Source organism: Phoenix dactylifera, chromosome 8 (assembly GCF_051530095.1).
Source record: "Phoenix dactylifera cultivar Ajwa chromosome 8, Ajwa_hap1_PhDact_Kaust_v1.1, whole genome shotgun sequence".
In the NCBI taxonomy this organism is placed as follows: Eukaryota; Viridiplantae; Streptophyta; class Magnoliopsida; order Arecales; family Arecaceae; genus Phoenix; species Phoenix dactylifera.
The window spans coordinates 6,991,847-6,998,397 of NC_143197.1; the positions used below are offsets into that span (position 1 = coordinate 6,991,847).

Genomic DNA, 6,551 nt, shown 5'->3' on the forward strand with positions numbered 1-6,551 from the left:
TGCTTAGCGACACTCAGCCTCTTGTGACTGGTGGATATGCAACAGAGTGGGAACAAAATCCCTCTACACTGTAGAGAACTTAGGATATCTCCAGTGCTGGGAGATATCTTTTTGGAACGAGAAAATCTTGTCAGCAGGATATTACAAAGCAAAGAATGACATGCAGTGGAAAATGAATGGTTCCATCAACCTATCTGCTTAGCCCAGGAGGTGGATCATATGAATTTCGCACGAGGGAACAAAAATTTCCTTCAAGAAAAAAGGAAAGATAAGATGAAGAAATTTAATGGATGACGTTGATGGCTAAGGCAATGTGGTTGTGGATAGTACACGTAAATGGAGGCTTCTGCAACTCTCACGGCAATGTAGGCACCTCGAGAGACAAGTGGGATCGATGCATGAGATGGATCATTTTTGAATGAAATAATCTGCTTTGGCTAATGTAGATACATCAACCCAAAAACTGTTGGGATAATTAATTAGGTGGCATCTCATCTATATAGTTTCTGCTTATGAAGCAAGAAAGATATAAGAAAAGATGGCTTCTGAACTCCTCATTCTAACTTGGAATAGGATACGATAGGTCCTTTTGCCCGTAGTAGACAAGTTTTAGTGGCTTCCAAAAGCAAAAGGAGACCGAAGTATGAACGCCAATCATAAGTATCGCCTTTAAGCTCTAGAGCACCATGTGGACAGCATCAAGACATGCATTAACTAGTAGCATTAGCGGAAGACACGAGCATTCCTTTCTTATATTTTGTTCCTCAAGTTAATGGATGACCCGGCCCTACTCATGACTCACTGCAGGGTTAGAGTAGCTTTACTATATATATAGGTGCTTTTCAAGGATCGTCACTAATGGATCTATGTAGGTGTAGGACTGGGACACTGTTGAGGACGCTATGTCCAGCCCAATGGGATTGAACGGTATAGCTTAGGAAGCCTTAATTTGTTACTATCATATATTCTTGGTGGAAGTTGCAATGAACAGTAAAAGAGGTCAAGCAACGGGAAGAGGCGGTGCTATCATCCAATGCACTGCTTCTTAGTGGGATCTTATCCATCCTTTAGTTGATTGATTTGAATGTTCATTATGGTACTGGAGTTAAATCATGGTGTTGTTTAGACTATCAGCTTACCATTTGGCCTCCATAAAATGACGGGTGTTGTTGTCTCCTGTGGATTTGTTCAACCAGATGCAAAGAATAATGCTTTGTATCTGGCCACAATTTACTGTAACCGAAAGAATTTTTCTCAAAGGGAGTGCTATACTCTAATTTGTGTTATTTCCAAGCCGACATGGCATTTTGTCTTTGCCAGGCGGCACCTTGATATATAATTCGTTATTTGATGTTTGCTGTGGTTTTCATTTGAAGTATATCTGGACTTAAATCACATATCTGAAGTGTAAGCATCGCTTTTTCTTTCTTGTAACTTGATCATTTATTTTGTCATTTTGCTTTAGGCGATGGCCTTTCTGTTTTGCCAAAGCCAACAAAAGAAAACTCCATTGAACTTGAGAGACCACTTCTTACATTAATTGTATATGAACGATGGAAAAATTATCAAGTAAACATGCAAGAAGTCAAATATGGCACTAAATCCATACATATTATTGTCACCACGTTAGAGAGTTGATGACTAGGTAATCTATGGCAAACACATATGATAAACAAAACGTATGTGTCGATCCGAGTACGTAGGAATATCTATCCTAAAACTAGTTGCTGTAGGGAGACAAAATAATAATGTTCTTGCCTCATCCAACAATTACTAATGTAGCGGTCGACTTATCATGCACTAACTTTTAGGTTTAGGATGCATGATTCGGAAATCTTCTCATCAGCTTCCCTAATCTCAAAAGTTTCCTCCAACATTGCTACTTGTCTATTTTCTAAGTTTTTTTGTTATTTTTCGACAGAGAGTTTTTTCTTAGCAAATAGGTAAAAAAAAAGGAAAATAAACTAGAACTTACGGGTGCCAACCCACAGTTCCAAGTCTTGTAGAAGATCCAAGTCTAAGATCTAAAGCAAATGGGTAATAAAACTCTTTGTGTCGAAGGTTGTGTGATGCTTTGTGTTTTATCCAAAGGTAAACAGTCCAAAGGTAAAAAGTTATTTGCTCGTGTAAGAACAAGGGGAAGGATGAGGTCCATGCAAACTTATCGCCTGCAATCAACCTTTCTGGCCTTTTAACAGGCTCATTTGTGATAGGCTCCAAGACCATGAGGAGACGCATCAAAAGAACTTTAGTAGAAGCATATTCCAGGGGAAATCAGAGATGAACTACGATACAAAAAGGCCCAAATAGTCCAAAACATTCTATACGTTGGAACAGCTTCGTTTGGTTGCAAGAAGAATATCTCACCAATAAATATGCAAAACAGAAAGAAAGGATGGATGCCTGCAAGCAGGCATATTTGCTCTATGCACATTTAAAAAAGAAAATAATGACAAAAATAACAAATTTAAGCTTAAAAAATGAAATATAAACATCCAAGAGATAGCTCTTCATAGGGTGGAGCGCTTGAGATCCTTAGGAGCATGCTACTATGCATATACATATTAAATTAAGGGAATAAGCATGAAAGAACTTCCATGTAAATAGCTCATATTTGAAAATCATGACTAATCAAAATAAATGCTAAATTTGAAATCCAAGCCCTCCAATTTTATAAATAGTTGTGGGATCACATACCATAGATATCTACACAACCTTGTAGGATCACATACCATATACATACCATCTGTGATGGAATCTTGGGAGATCACATACCATTTATGGCCCATAAATCTTTCGGGGTGGCATAACATATAAATTCTTATCAATCATGGGATCACATTGCGATGGCATACCATTTAAATATTCTTATCAATAATGGAGAATTGATTTCATTACCTCCACCAACTCTTAAAATTTTGAGGAGAATGTATTCTCATGGTTGCTTATCTTATAAATAGGTTACCTAGAAAACTATTAAATGACAAAACCCTATATAAATTGCTATGTCGGCAAACTACATCCCACAGTCTTGTTCACATTGTCGGGTGCTTGTGTTATGGTCATAACACCAACATCTAATATAAATTTGATCATTGTGCCAAACTAGCTAGGGACTTTCATTGTTAATCTCCAAAAAACATATATGAGTAGGGATGTTATTTTCTATCGAACTTCTTTTCTCTTTTGTGGAAATACCAAATCTACCACCTCCATATATATTGAAAAAATCATGAATAATTAGATTAGATGCTATGAATGTTCGTTGAAATTAAAGTACTCAAGTCTAACAATACATGGTCTCTTATTCCATTGCCAGCTAGAAGGAAGCTCATCACTTGTAAGCGAGTTTTCAAAATCAAAAGACATTCTGATGGATCTGTCGAACACTATAAGGCTTGTCTAGTAGCTAAAAAGCCATATTCAAATTGAAGGCATCGACTACCATGAAATATTTGCTTGAATGGCAAAGCTTGTGATTGTTCACATGCTGCTTGCTATTGTAGCCGCTAAATGTTGGTCATTATGCCAACTCGGTGTACATAATGGCTTCTTGTATGGTGACTTGAATGAAAAAGTCTGTCTAGCCCTTCTACATGGATATAGCAATAAAAGGGAGAATGTTATTTGCCGTATTAAATCTTTCTATGGCCTTAAGCAAGCATCATGCAACTAGTTCTCTAAATTCTAGTGCTCTTCGAGATACTAGTTTCACATAATCAAAGATTGATTATTCTTTGCATATTTATCTTAGCGTATACGGTTGACGTTGTCATTACTAGCAATTATCTATCTTCTGTCTTCACTTTTGAGTTCTTTCTCCATCATCAATTTCACATAAAGGATCATGTGCAACTTGAATATTTTCTTGGCATGAGCTTGCCAAATATAAACAAGTGATATATCTTAACCAACTGAAATATACCCTTGATAACCTTCAAGATGCTGATCTTACCAGGGCTCAAACATTCGAAACTACTATAGAACATCACATTCTCATCTGATACCCTTCATGTTATCAACACTTGGTTGGCTGTTTGATTTACTTTACTATTACTCCACCCGATATAGTTCATACAGTCAATACATTGAGAAGATTCAAGAAACAACGTCGAAATGCATTTATGAATTTCTACAATTTGTCTCTTATATACAATATTTAATAGGTTCTCCCAGCCAAGGTATTTTGCTACCAACTAAGAATCTCTTACATTGTTTGTGTATTGTGACTCTAATTGGGCTATTTAATTATATTGTGACATGGCACTCCCAGACTGGCTATTGTGTTTCCTTGGCTCTAGCCCTATCTCCTAGAAGATAGACAAGCAATCCTCTATGTCAAGACCTTCTGTCGAAGCTGAATATAGAGTTAACTTGGCTCAACTACTCAGCTTCATGATCTTGATATACACCACTCAATACCTATGCCACTATTTTGTGATAATCGAGTTGCCTTGCACATTGCTGCAAACTCAATGTTTCATAGATCGACTATCTTGTCATTCGAGACTAATAACAAAGTGGATTATTATATCCTATACATTTTCCACTTCTCTGTTGACATCTTCACGGAATCTTGAGGTACAAATCAATTTCAGTTTTTCAAAAAGGCAACCTAGGCGTCCTCGATATCTACGCTCCAACATGAAGGGGAGTATTGGAAAATCATGACTAATTAGAATGGATGCTAGCTATATATATAGCCTAATCCTATCGATTGTCTCAACATTTATGGAATCACATGCCGTTAATCATGGAATATTGAGAGATCACATACCATGTAGTGGCATAAGATAATGCATGCTCATCAATCATGGGATCATGAATCTTGAGGTACAAATCAATTTCAGTTTTTCAAAAGGCAACCTAGGCGTCCTCGATATCTACGCTCCAACATGAAGGGGAGTATTCGAAAATCATGACTAATTAGAATGGATGCTAGCTATATATATAGCCTAATCCTATCAATTGTCTCAACATTTATGGGATCCATGCCGTCAATCATGGAATATTGAGAGATCACATACCATGTAGTGGCATAAGATAATGCATGCTCATCAATCATGGGATCATGTTGGGATGGCATATCATATACATTCTGATAAACCATGGGATTATATTTCTTTAAACTGTACATATATTACATACTGTGATGTGAATACCATGTTGCATGCCCATATTTTTATTCCTAACAGCTCAGAAGGGATAGACAGGAAAGGAGAGCAAGAGGTGGCCGAGAAGGGAGGAATATAGAGATCCAGGCTTCGTCAATGAGGGCAAGGAGGAGGCTCGTGGTAGGGAAGGAGACGAGAATAACCAACCGAGAGTAGGGCCTTACAAGGTCAAGAAAAGGTCTTACAAGGTCAAGAAGACCCAAAACTTGCAAGGCTGCGAGAGGAGAAGAGGTGTTAAGTGTGTGAAGAAGGATAGGGGTAGATGTGGAGGTTGAGGGAAAAGCACAGGTAGGATAGCACCGTCAAGGCATTAAAAACAAGGAACCTCGGATGGTTCAAATGAAAACCTTCTGCTCCAAAAGATGAAGTCACCGAGGAAGTCGAGCATCCCACTACCATCTATCCCAATTCTCGCAAAATTTGTCATGGCAACCTTGGTATCATGGTTGACCTTCTTCACTGAAGTGAGCCCGGGGCAGAACACTTGCTGCAATGAAAATATGTATGATTCAACGCAACGTTTTTTTTTTTTTTTGAGACAGAGAGAGAGAGAGACAGAGATAAAGATAGAGAGAGAGATTTCAAAGTTTAATTATTTACGGGAAGGCTGAAGAAAGGATGTTTTTCTTTGCATTTGTTCCTTACCAAGTGAGGAATAGAGCTTAGAAAGAGGAGTTGATGGGATTTTACGTGCTCCATCCAACAAATGTGAAGGACCTGCAAGAGCGAAAAAGAGAAAAGAGGAAGCGCCCTGTTAAAGTGTTAAGATGATGGAAGCCAGACAACACACACATAGATCTCATTCTCATGCATGACTCCTAGCTGATCATATGGGAAACAATAGAGAAGCAGCAAGGTTCGTTGTATATCCAGCCTTCAAGACATGGATATTTAGATGGAAAACAAAAGTACTTATCCACGAGCTTTCTTCTCACCTTGTTTTCCTTTTTTTTGATAGCTTTCTCACCTTGTTGAAAGAGAGGTGGTATGAAAAGAGACGGAAAGAGCTAGAGAACGGAGTGGTAACAACTAGAAGATATGTAGTCAGAATATCAGAGAGAGAGAGACTTGCCCTTTTCGGGGGGAGGGAGGATAAGGCTATCCAGGGAGGCCTTGCAAGCTGGGGCTTTTGAAGGCTACAAGAATGGTTGGGGTGTGCTAAGGCTTAGGGTTGGGGACCTTGGGGTTGGGTTTCGGGCAGTGACTGGACTGCCCGGGGATGGACCCGGAATGCCACAGGTCAAGGTTAGGAGGGCAGGGAATATAACTGCTAATGCCTAGTAAATGACACTTTTTTTTTTTTAATATAAAGGGAGGCAGAAGGAGCCATCCGGCTTTCATCAGAAATTAATCATATTTACAATAAAGATGATAAAC

General features: G+C 38.4%; 1 long non-coding RNA gene across 1 annotated transcript; it reads right to left on the reverse strand.

The window, feature by feature from the left end:
• Positions 1 to 3,454: 3,454 nt before the first annotated feature.
• Positions 3,455 to 6,331, reverse strand: LOC103717578 (uncharacterized). The gene is made up of 3 exons (XR_605688.6): positions 6,110 to 6,331; positions 5,820 to 5,891; positions 3,455 to 5,661 (listed from the first exon to the last, which is right to left on the reverse strand). It is a non-coding gene; the product is annotated as an uncharacterized LOC103717578 (long non-coding RNA).
• Between the last annotated feature and the right edge of the window lie 220 nt (positions 6,332 to 6,551).